The 12916-nt window shown below is 47.3% G+C and overlaps 1 protein-coding gene across 3 annotated transcripts in view; it reads right to left on the reverse strand.

The window, feature by feature from the left end:
• The window catches only part of GREB1 (growth regulating estrogen receptor binding 1), a 144538-nt gene extending 135035 nt beyond the window's left edge, over positions 1-9503 (reverse strand). For 2 of the 3 annotated variants that reach the window (XM_046660291.1, XM_046660289.1), the window contains exon 1: positions 9454-9503. The gene's annotated coding sequence lies outside the window, so the exon portion shown is untranslated. Of the gene's footprint in view, positions 1-1636; positions 1766-9453 lie in introns of those variants that run through there. The other variant, XM_046660290.1, reaches the window with a different exon arrangement.
• Between the last annotated feature and the right edge of the window lie 3413 nt (positions 9504-12916).

Raw genomic sequence — 12916 nt, forward strand, 5'->3', positions numbered from 1 at the left:
ACAGCAGCAACTCAGCCGTAGGAGGAGTGAGAGGAGAGGAAAGAAGCACCCGGGATGAGGACAGACAGCTCTGCAGTCAGACCCAGTGAGGCCTGCCATCCAGCTGTGCTGCTTCCCAGGCTGGAACTTCCGTGACCTCTCAGAGTCAGGCTCCCTCACCTATAAAATGGGGCCATCAGTGCATGCGGCACAGGGCTGCCGTGGCACTTCGCTGAAAGGGTGTGCAGGGCACTGAGCACAGGGTCATGGGGGTGCTCAGGGAGGCCAGGGCCCTTCCATTCTCCACTCGCGCAAATTCCACAACACCCCAAATCCTGCTTCCTCGAGAAAAAGAACCTAATCCGAACCGAGACCCAGGAGGCTAATGTACACGAGGCCAAGAGCTCAGCCTCTGGGCCCTGGCTGCTTTTTGTGTCCAAATTCTGTTTCTGCCACTTCCTGGGTATGTGGTCTTGGACAAGCTACTTAACTCCCCTGTGCCTCAGTTTCCCCCTCTGTAAAATGTACCTACCCTACAAGGCGGTGGGAAGACTGAGTGAGTTATAGCATGAAGTGCTTGGAGGAGCGCCTGAGCCCATTTTTTTTAGTGTGTCCTTTTGAGTAATATTTTGGTTAGAAGAAATAAGAACATCCCCTTCAGAACATTTTTTTTAAGTTTGTGAAAAACAATTATGCGATACGATAAAAGTTTTGGATTAAACCATATGAAATTGTCAATATTATACCATTTTGATCTACAAAAATAGAAATTTCATATGGTTCTGCCCAGCAGGGAAATGTCTGGGCTTCAGTTTACACATCTGTAGAATGTGTCCTAGTCCCTAAGTTCTGAGGCTGTGGTGAGGCTTAGGGATGATGTAAAATGCTGGCACAAAGTAGGGGCTCAGCAAATGACAGCAGCCAGTCGTCAAAACCACCAATCTTCTTCGCAGCCACGATGCTCAAAGAACACAGCTTATGAGCAACGTCTCTAAAGAAAAGGAGGTGGAGACCAGCAGACGATGTTACAGGTCCAACGCTTCATGCATGCAGACCAGTCGCTGTCACATGGGGGAACCCTCTTCCCAAGAGGTCAACGACCCAGTGCAATCACCACAGAAACTGAGCAAGAGGTGTGGATGACAGTGGAAACTGAACACAACTTTTGGAAAGCACCTCGAAGGCCAGGCCCAAAGACAGGCTGGGGGTGATAATGCAATAATAATAACAATCACAAGTGTGGGGGCTCTTTCTACACAGCAGACAAAGTTCTAAGCACCTGATATGTAACACACTGAATTCTCACCACCACCCTGTGAGATATCTATTATTATCGTCCCCATTTTACAGATGAAGAAACAGACCTAGAGAAGATGAGGTAGCTTGTCCAAATACAGTCAGGCCTGCGTGGCTCCCAACAACCAGCTCTTAACTACACTCCCTTTAGCTTCACACTCAGATCACCCCCATTTAAACAGATGTAGTATTATTATCATCTAAAGACAAGGCCGACTAAGGAAACCAGAAGTCAGCTGCTGTGTCAGGAATGGACTCCAGATTTCTAGACCAAAGATCCCTTCCACGGACCTGTGGCCAGTGCAGTTCTGGAGCACCTTCAGAGCAGAGCTTCTCAACCTTTAGCACGTATAAGACTCACCTGGAGGGCTTTTGAAAACACAGGGTCACCAGGGCTTCTGATACATAAGGTCTGAGAAGGACCCAAGAATTTACATTTCTAACAACTTCCTACGTAATGCTGACACAGCTGATCCGTGGACCAAACCAGAGGAACCAGAAGACATCTTACAACTCCACAGTCTCAGGAATCTACATGATGAGAAGCCAGGGAAAATGGTTTTAGTGTTGGGAGTACCCTCAGACCAGACTATCCCCAGGAGCCCATCTTCTCAGCCTGGCTCTATCCAGCCCCTACTCCCGCTTTGCATTCAGACAAAAATGGGTTCCCCACCATTTGCTGCCCACAGAACCTTGAGCAAGTCCACTGGTTTTTCTGCACCTCCATTTCCTCATCTTTACAATGGGTTTAATACTCTACCAAGCAAGGATTAAGTGAGGTGGCATATGTAAAGTCCTCAAGCTTATGATAAAGTCACTAACTGCTCATTTCTTCTCTCATCTTTTCTCAACCAGATTCATTTCCCCTAAGTCCAAACATACCAGCCCAAATTCTCTTTTTTCTAAAGTTTTACCATGTCTGCAGCCATCAGTAAGGATAGCAGCAATACTTTCTATCTCTATAGTTTATAAACTGCCCCTTGAGGACAAGAGTCCACGGCTCGCACCACCTGTGTGTCCCTCACCACACCTAATGCAATACCTGGCACAGAGTAAGCATTTAATGTGCATTTATTGATCAAGTAAACTGACTGAATTTGCTCTCAAACTAACATTTTAAGAAGAAAATTTAACCTTCAGAGATGTCAGCTTACAGCAATTCTGGCTTTCTGTTCAACCAGGAACCTCTCTCCTCTGCTCAATTCACAAAGATGCCGTAAAGAGCCATGAATAAACAGGAGCAAGGTTGTGATTAGAAGATGAAGGTAAAGTCAAGCTAGCATCCTGGATGTAGTCAGGCAAAGCATCTCTCTTGGAGCTACAGAAATCAGAATGCCTAATTCTCTAGGCAAAACCAACAAATACATCTTAGTAAAAGAGAGGGCCAAAAGATTTTTAGGATAATCCCCCATAATAGCCAGCAAGAAAATGCAGGTTCTCGGAAAGAAATGGGGGAGATGATTAGAGAAGAAAAAAGCAGAATGCTTATCCTGAGACTCAGCTGTTACTCTGACCAGCTCAGGGCTCAAGAGAAGGGGAGACTGAATGGCATGCAAATGAGAAGTCCATGGAGAAATTAACCTGAAATAGATGAAAGTTTGGAAAGTTAATAGAACAATGGACACAGACTTTTTTTGATGCTAAGATTTGGCTTCACAGTCGCAGAGCTTTTTGGTCAGACAGATGTGGGTTCAAAACCTGTTACAGCATCTTAACGCTGTATGACCTTGAACAAGTTACTGAATCTCTCTGTGATTTGGTTTCCCTACATACAAAATGGGAATCATAACACCTACACTTCCTAGGGGAATTGTAAGGACTGAACAAGATAACACATACACAACCCAACCCAGAACCCGGCCCAGAGCAGCCACGTAATCGTTGGTTCCCATCAATTCTGGCCAACTTGTAATCACTAAATGGAACACTGGGTTCTACTCAATCTGACAGCCTGAATTCCACAGTGACTACAATTTACTCCCATGGATCTAACTAAGTAACTGCGAAGTTATATTCCTGTCACAATTGAACCAGTTTATACTATTAAAATGAAAACTTTGTGAAACTCTCACAATTTGATAATACAACCAAACTCGTTGGAGCCCATAACGAAGATAACTTTGCAGGACCCTGTTTCTGTTATTTAAATGCTTTCAAGTAATGGAATGGTATTTAATTTTTTAATCTTACTATAGGTGCCAGCATTAGCTGCACAATCAGTGCCTAGATTTTCCCTTTGGACTTCCATTTTACTCCTAACCCATGACCTGCAGGATCACCCTTGTGTGACAAAACTGAGAGAGCAATGCAGTAGGATGGGCAGCTCCATAGCCACCTTCAGAGTGAATGCTGGACGGAGAGAGATGCACAGAAGCCCACACGGATCATCCGTCATCACCTAGGACATAGAGTCTGAGGGTCTGGTCCCAGTTTTGCAGCTGACCAGTTCTGTGATAGCTTCTCAACCTAACACAGGGGGGATGATGAAATCTAGAGAACAAGGAGGCCCTCGTAAATCCCAGGCCCAAATGGGCTCTTGCGATACATGACTCCCAAATTGAGCCACATTCAGGTCTCACAGAAGACAAGAATGTCCGGCATGAAGCAGAGGCACAAGGAATGAAGAGAATCTTTTGTCAAGCCAGAAGCACAGACCATGAATCATAATCGTTTTTTAAAGGGTAGTCTGTGTGAGTGTCTTCAACATCCAAATAAACCACTTCATTTAAGGATTGTATGAATAATGGTGGCAGATCTTACTAGGGTGGCAGGGAATTCACCTATTGCCCCAATCCAGAAGTACTTGCTTTCCTAGCAATTTTTATGTTCTGTTTCCCATCCAAAACTGTCCACCAACAACCAAGAAAAAGCTACAGGTAAGAACCTCGTCATGCGCTGCTCCGGGCCGGTACCCGGGTGTGTACACACTCGGTCCCCACACCAGGCACAAAAAGATCACTGACAACATAGGTGTCACCTGTGTGTGCTCCAGCCTTACCCACTATGGGAAGAAGAGTCCTACTCTTCTTTGAAGCCCCCCAAACCAGTACCGGGAGCCCCTGTGTGCTCTTGCAAACCAACTCGCTACCTGCAGGCTCCCAAACCGAGTGTCCTCATCTCAGGGGGCAACCTTCAGTGTGTGTTATGGACTAAAGGCTTGTGTCCCCCCCAAAATTTTTATGTTGAAGCCCTAACCCCCAGTGTGGCTATATTTGGAGACAGAGCCTATAAAGAGGTAATTAAGGTTAAGTGAAGTCATAGGGTGGGGGCCTGATCCAATAGGGTTGGCGTCCTTATTAGAAGAGACAGCAGAAGGCTCTCTTTCTCTCTCCCAGGGTGCACACAGGGGAATGGCCATGTGAGGACACAGCAAGAAGGCAGCCATCTGGCAAGCCAGAAAGAGAGCTCTCACCAGAAACAAAATCGGTTAGAGCCTTGATCTTGGACATCCAGCCTCCAGAACTGTGAGAAATAAATTTCCGTTTTTTAAGCCCCCCCGTCTATAGTATTTTCTTACGGCAGCCCGAGCTCACATGGGGGATGCAAGAAGGCAATATTGGATCCTCATTGTTACATATCCCTTACTTTAAAAGTCATAAGCACATTAACCCTTGGTAATGAACTGACCTTGGCACCCCCTCTGGGTGCACGTGTCACATATGACAGGAGAGGGATAATGAGGAAACAGAGGGCATCCTACACCCGAGGGGGTCCCACGGCTCAGAACACTCACAGCTGTCCACCTGCTCTCCCTGGATTGAAACATATCACAGCTATATGTGGCCAGATTGTGATCTTGGATAATAGAATCTTTACCATATTTTCTATGCAGACAAGGATGGATAACGACAATCAATGACAGCACAGAGGTGCACTGGCATGCTATCGCCAGGACATAAACTAAATAAGAGCAGGAATTGTCTGTTTGGTTCACTGCTGTATCTCCAGCACTTAGACTAGTATTGGCACATAGTACGTACTCAGTAAGTATTTATGTATTAAATAAATGATGAGATTTTGTTGCTAAAACACATACTACCTTTACAGATCATCACGTCTGCAGATTTTTAAATTTTGGAAACAACTTTCTAAGCCTGTTTTAAATTTTTACAAATGAAAATTTCAATGGGTTTTAAATTCATTTTGTTACATATAGAAACGCAAAACTTACTGATTAGTTCCTATCAGGGAACAGATATTCATGTGATTTGTGTAGAATATTTTTACATGGTAGTTGCCCAAGGATTGTGGCTATAATAATAATTATTATTCAGCTAAATCTTGCATCTAAAAGCAGTGGAATGAGTAGATATGAATCAATGAAATACTCTTATGTGCACGAGCCCTTTGTTTTACTCTTCTCTTGTACTGCCCTCCACACTTCTCCCCAGAGTCTAAGACATTGCTAAGTGCATAACAGATATTTTATTTGACAGACATGAAACTAACTGACCTTTGGCTCAAATTCTCCTACATTTGGAGTCAAGACCTCAAAGCAGAACCCTTAAGTGTTCTCTAATTGTTCCTACCAGTATTAGGCTTGGCTGTCTATTCAGAGTTCTGTAAGTTCCCTAAAGAACAAAGGCTCATTCATTCCTCAAATATTTACTGAGCACCTGCTATGGACCAGCAGTGTGCTGGATGCCGGGGCACACGGGGAGCATAGGAGACTCGATCCTTCACAGCACTTACCATGGATGGGGGGGGAGAAAAGACATCAAAGAAATAAATGTGTAGTTACAAATGTGGTGTGTCACAGGAAGTGGTTCTCAACGTTTTTTTAAAGGAAAGTTGCCTACATACACTCCAGTTCAGAAAAATTTTATCTAATAATTTCATTCCCAAATCTTTCTGAGTCAAGAGCATGTAACTGTCAATCAGAGTTCCTGACCAAAAAGCTTCCACAGTTACTCCCCAGTTACTATTGTTCCACACAAAGGGACGAAGTTTGATATTGGACTGACCTTCCGAGCTGGAGGACAGGGAAATGCACAATTTCCAGGAGGTTTTGTTTCTGGTTTTTTAAGGACTTATAGACCTCTTGACTACCTTCACAGATCAGTGCATCCCAAGCCTGGCCACTCATCAGAATCACCTGGAGGGCTTGTTAAACCGCAGGTTGCTGGCCACCACCCCCAGAGTTTTTGAGTAGGTCTAGGTAGGGGCCTGAGAATCTGCATTTCGTACAAGTTTCCTGATGATACTGAAGTTGCTGGTCCAGGGCCTGCAATTTGAGGAATATCACACTAGAGTAAAAGGCAGACCTTAGCTTGAACAAAGTTGAAAGGAAGCTTATAGATTACCGAGGTCAAGCTCCTCAGGTGACAGAGGAGAACCTGGCCAGAGAGGAGGAGCAACCCTCTCAAGGTCAAAACAGGACAAGTTAGGCAGGTTCCTCTCAGGACACTGGCCTTTCTGTTACCCAGCTTCCTGGCAAACCCAACTTCTGCTGAGCCCCCCAAAGACAGGCCCTTCTCATTGGACTTTGAGGTAAATTCATCGTAAAAAAGACACAGGGGTAGGACACACTATAACATCTTGGATTTGCTTCAAAGTAATCCAGTAGGGTCGCAGTGTGAGAAGGGAGGAGATGGAAACAAAATTCACAAGATGTTGACAATTGTTGCAACTAGATGACGATCACAAAGAAGTTCATTATACTATCTTTCTACTTTTGCAGATGTTTGAAGTTTTCCATAAGCAAAAAGGTAATGGGAATCAGTGGGATCAAGACTCGTTACTGCCCAGCTCTGAGAGGACTTGGGTTTCCCACATAGCCCCTGAAATATACTCCTCCTAAAAGAATATTTTACACATCTGTGACATGCCACACCTTGGCTGGGCACTAGAAGGATTCAGACAAAATCAAGACATAAAATGTCTGTCCTCAAGAAGCCCGTAATTTGGGGGGTGGGGGGTGGTAAATAAAACACAAATCATTGTGTTACAGGAACTAATAAATGGTATACGAGACAGTTAAGAGTAAGCTAAGAGATTAAGAAGACTGAACCAGGACTGCATCCTTTTCCACTTTACGTCCCTGAAGTTAAAGGGTTTCTTTTGCCACTTTCTAAGAGCAGTCGAGTTTAGAAATGTGTATTACCATCGATAAGGATGTTTTCTCCAAATGGAAAGAACATCAAAAGTACAAATAACAGGAAAAACCCAAGAATCTGCTAGAGAAATAGTTAATGTATAATTTATTCATAGACTAGAATATAAAATTGTTATTTAAAATGGCATTATCAAAGAAATAATGATAGGTAATATTCATAATATAACTTTTATATGAAAAAAGATACAAAATGACATAAATAATATGTAATTTTGACCAATGTTTAGAAGCATATAAAATTTAGTTTTAATATAAGAAAAAAATACACCCAAGTGTTAACAGTAACTATCTGGATCATAGATTTCTGATTTTTTTGTCTTCTATATATTCTTAAATTTTATGTCACAAATATTACTTTTACAATAGCCTTCCCCATCCTGTTTTTTTAAATGCAATTTGCTTTAAAGTACTACAATTTATCTGTATATCCAGAAACTGAACCAAACAGCCAGGAGTGCCCATTAAGCAGTATATGAGCTGAGAAGATTAACTGCCTGGAATCTTTATGAAGGGATTAGCCGGCCATGGGCCCTCAGGAACGGCCAGGCCAGGGTCCATGAGCTGCCCTCAGCCAGCCCTAATGGTCACTTGCCCCCACAAACGCCCTGGAGGCTTCCTTTCCAGGTCTGGAACAGAACCACTGAAGCAAGCTCGACAGGAATGTGCGATTATTAAACACAAGCTCCACTTAATGCACAAAGTGTCCACACCACAGCCTTCGTTTCAACGTCCTGGTCCCTCTCAGTTCTGATGACTTTGCCTGGGCGTGGGGCCCGCCCTCTCTCTCTCAGTTACAGGCTGTCTTCTTCTGATTTTTAACCTTATTTTAGCTCTACTTTGAGACAGCCTCTGAAAACGCTGGAATCTCTAAATAATTCAAATGTTGAATCCGCAAACTGGACACATTGTCTTGAGAAGGGGGTTTCCACCATTAAGTAAAATGGTAGCACTTGAATGAACGTCCACAATGCTGAAGGAGTTCAGTAAACTGCTTCCTAAATGAACGAGTGATCACTTTCATACCAAGCACAGAAAGCTTTAGACAGGCTCTATGAGAATATAAATTCTCCTACTAAAAATGACAAGACAAAGACACATACATGTAAAGTGTAGCTTCAAATTACCCACCCAACAAAGATCACAGGTATTGGTCCAAATGGCTATTTTCACTAATTAAAAACATTTTAAAACACAAATAAACCATTTAAACCCTCTGCAATAAAAAGAAAGCCCAGGATGGAATTTCAGTTTCAACCTGAGCTTACTTTTTACTCCTTAAGGAAAATTTGTTCCAGAATGAACAGCAGACCACCGCATCCTCTGCACTGGGTAAACGGAAAATGTCACAGACCGCATTGCAAACTTAAAATGAACCAGATCTCATTAAAAGACTTGTAAAAACGTGTCCTTGCCTGTGTTTCATTTAATTGTTTCACATTTTAAATTTGGCTTTTGTCTCCTAGAAACAAACTTTTCTAAGCAAGCCCAAAGACCATGCTCTGGAAGCAATGGGGGTTGGTTATCAAGAATTCTTCAAATCTGCCCAGAGATTTAAGACATTCTAAGAAGATAGTTAAAGGTGGGATTCTAACTGGCCTTTAAAGCTTCCAACAACATTTTCCTATAAAGCGCTGCAAACCAGGCGACACCACGACAACATTCATACAAGATCAAGCTCAGAAGCCCCCTCCCACCCAGACGTCCCCCTCCCCCACGTCCAACACCCAGTGTTAATTGCAGAAACTGAAATGCTCTCACTGGGAATAAAAGTTTGTACTCAAGTTAAATTTACACTTTTATTGTTTTAAAGAGATACTAAAAAACCTTTCAAGCCCTGAAATAACACCTACCTCTACAATGAAAGTTTATTAAAGGAAAGCTTCAGTACACAAATTAAGTAGTTCCTCTTTTCTGCTGGTCCTCACGACCGGGGATCAAAAGAGACTTGACAGCAAAATGGCCCAGCATCCTTTTCCATGAATGGCGGGTCGTCCCAGCCTCCACCCCGGCCTGGCGCCCTGGCGGCCACACACACACACACACACACACACACACACACGCACCTTCTTGGACTTCAGGGAAGCAGCCTTTGTTCCCAAGGCCCAAAACTGGGATCCAGTTACTAAGCCCCCACCTCCGCTGAACCAGCCTCTCCAAGTGTAGGAGCCCCCTGGAGACGGTCCCAGGGCCGTTCTGGAAAGAAGCCCCATTTTCTCCCTTGTCCCAAGAGCTGGGGAGTTGTGGCTGCCACCTCCGGCTCCCGCTTTTCTAAACACTTAGACATAGACACACATGCACGCACACACTGCCTGAAACTAGTCATTATTACCGTCATTGTCATTTTTAAAAGCTCTCACCTATGGAGCGCTCACCATGCGCCAGGCGCTCAGCACGCGCTCTAACTCTGACGCGCGCGCTCTCTCTCTCTCTCTCTCTCTGCCTCTCTCTCACACTCACACACACACATGCACGCACGCACACGAGGCAGCTGCACCCACGTCCCCACACGCCCTGGGGTCTGAACCCAGAAACTTCCCCACCTCCGTCGCGGGTCCGGCCCGGAGAGTGCCCCGTCCGCCCGCGCGCGTCCCTCCCGGCTCCCCTTGCCCGCGGGGCCGAGCGGGGCGCGAGGTCCCAGCCCGGGCCCCTCCGGAGCCGGCCGCCCGCTCAGCCGAGCCCGCCCGGCGCAGCCCCGCGCCCCCCGCCCCGGCGGCCCCGCCGCGCCCCGCTCCTACCTCGGCCCTTTGTCCTTCCGCCGCGCTCCCCGCGCCGGTGCGCCGCCGCCGTCGGAGGGCCAGCCGGGCCGGGGCGGCGGGCACACCCCCAGCTCCGGAGCCCGGCCCGGCGCGGGGCGCGCGGCAAAGCCCGGATCTGCGGAGCGAGGCCTCGACCCCTGACACTGGCCGCCCCCGGACTCCGCTTCTCCGGGTCTTCGGGCCGACCGCCGAGGAAGGACGGGCGGGGGGCTCAGCCGCCCGGGGACCTGGGCTGGGACAGGATCGGGGAGGGCGCGGGGCCCGGACCCGGCGGCGTCGGCGAGGGGAGGGGGAGGCGGGCCGCAGTCGGGCCCCGCGCCCTCCCGCCCCGGCGCGCCCCAGTCCGCTCCCGTGCGCCCCAGTGCTCCCGGGGCCCGCCTCGTCCCGGCCGAGGACGCGGTGCCCCCACCCCTGCCCGGCCCCGCGCCCTCCCGCCCGGACGCGCCCCAGTGCTCCCCTGGCCCGCCTCGTCCCGGCCGAGGACGCGGTGCCCCCCCGCTGCCCGGCCCGGCGCCCCGGGGCGGCGGGTTGCGGGTCAGCAGCTAGCCCCTAGCCTGCCCTGCGCTCCTGTTAACATCCCGAAGGCGGCAAGGATGCCGCACCCGACGCCCCGCACCCGGCGAGGGGCGCCGCCTGCGCTCCGGAAAGGTCGCTTTCTTCTCGGTTCCCGGCGAGGGGCTCCTCTCCGCAGCGGCCCCCGGCCCGCCCTGGGCACACTCCCCCGACCTTCCCACGGGGCCACAGCTGGAGCCCCTCCGGCCACAGGGGCCTTAGCGGGTGAGGGAGGCTGGACAGAAGTTGGAGAACCCTCGGACGACACAGGTCATTTTGCCTCTTGGGACCCAGGCGCCCAGAGAGGACAAGGCAGGTCTGTGAGGCGGGAGGAACGCAGCCCAGGCCTCCCTACGACTCCCCTCCAAGGGCCCCAGGACCCCCACCGCGGCTGCCCCGGCGGGGCCCTCCCGAGCGCCGCGTCTGCCCCGTGCCCGAGGCGCTGTCCTGGGCGCCCCGCAGCCCACTCTCTCGGACAGCGCGGGCTGGGGGCACGGAGTCCCCAACCACAAAGGTCGGCAAGGGGGCCTGCCTAAGGCCAGAAGAGGAGAAGGAAGATGAGCACCTGCGGTTGGAACTCGACCAATTCCCGGACCCCTAGTCAGAAGAGGGAGTGAAGGAAGCAAGGAACAAATGAGCAAACCTCTAATAAGTCTTTGCAGACCTCGCCGGAGGCTGGCACAGAGGCAGCCCGGAGCTAGGAACACAGGGCCCGAGGCATGAAACTCAAGATTTCTTTCTTTCTTTTTTTAAGCAAAAGACAGGCCCCTGTCATTTCTGGAGCCTGTGAGGCACAGAACCAGAATCAGGCGACCAGCCCTGTACCCTCCTGCCACTCACCCCCACGACCCCCAGTGAGGCCTTGGGCCTAACAGTCAGTGTCCTTGAGGATGAGGAGACAGTCAAGTTCACTGAGCTTGGCCTTAAATGAAGGAATGAGGGTACAGCCCCCAGCAAGTGGCAGCACATGACAGGTCCTCAATACAAATGTTGCCTGCATGACTCTCCGCAGATCTCCTGAACTCTGATTGGCAGCACCATCATTTTCCTTTTCTTGTTATGAAATATTTCAAACAGACGCTAAACTGAGGAGAGTATCCTGATGAGCCCCTGTGTGCCCCAGGACCAGCCAATCCTAACATCTTGCCGTTCTGGCTTCATGTTCCCCTAAGAAATAAATATCACAATGTAGTTAAAGCCCCTAGACAGCCCTCCCTGATCCCAATTCTTCCTGCCCCATCCCCCACCCACTCTTCTAAAACATCCCATCCCTGTTTTTATTCTATTACTACATATGCATGTGTTCATGAACATGGTATGGCATTTTTTCCAGTTTTACAACGTTCTGTGTTATCATCCTCTATGTTTAATTCTGTAACCCAGTCAGTTTATCTTGTTTTACTCAATTCTATGTTGTAAGATCCATCTAATCATGCACGTAGCTCTACTTTATTCATTTTAACTGCTAAATGGTATCCGAATTGTGTGAATATGGCACAATTTATATAGACATTCTTCTGTTGAAGGACATCTGAGTTGATCCAGTTTTTCATGATTACAAACACAATTGCAATGAATTTTCTTGAAACTGCCTTTGTGTTTCCAGGGCATAGCCCATTTTTCCACCACTCCTGTGAAAACATGTACAGAAGGACTATGTTGAGTTAACATTAACCAATAGGTTCACTCTATGGTTTAGGTTAGTTACTGTAATTCCTCAACCAATAACCACGGTAAGAAATGCCCCTCGTTTTATTTCCCCTTACATTTTGACAGCTTATATTTTATCAAGCAAATAAAATCCTATAGAACAGGGGTCAGCACACTTTTTCTTAAAAGCCCAGAAGTAAATATTTTAGGCTTTGCCAGCCAAGAGGCAAAACCGATGCTATTCTATTATGCAAGTATTTATATAAGCTTTTAAAAATTTAAAAACCCTCTTACCTCATGGATCATTAAAAAAAAGACCAAGAAAAACCAGGCAGCTGAGAGGACTCGATCCATGAGCCACAGTTAGCCTACCCTCTGGTATAAGAAAGTCATTCCAAAAGTTAATTTCTCTCCCTGAAACCCAACATCAAAAAGGAGCCACTTTTAATAAAGACAAAAATATAATTTGGCTCAACAGAAAAATCATAGGAAATATAATGTTACTTCTAGGGAAAAATTCTTAGGAAGATGTCCCATATCTTAGCTAGTTAATCCAATGAATTTGGGG

The sequence above is a fragment of the Equus quagga genome, chromosome 5 (genome assembly GCF_021613505.1).
Source record: "Equus quagga isolate Etosha38 chromosome 5, UCLA_HA_Equagga_1.0, whole genome shotgun sequence".
Taxonomy (NCBI): domain Eukaryota; kingdom Metazoa; phylum Chordata; class Mammalia; order Perissodactyla; family Equidae; genus Equus; species Equus quagga.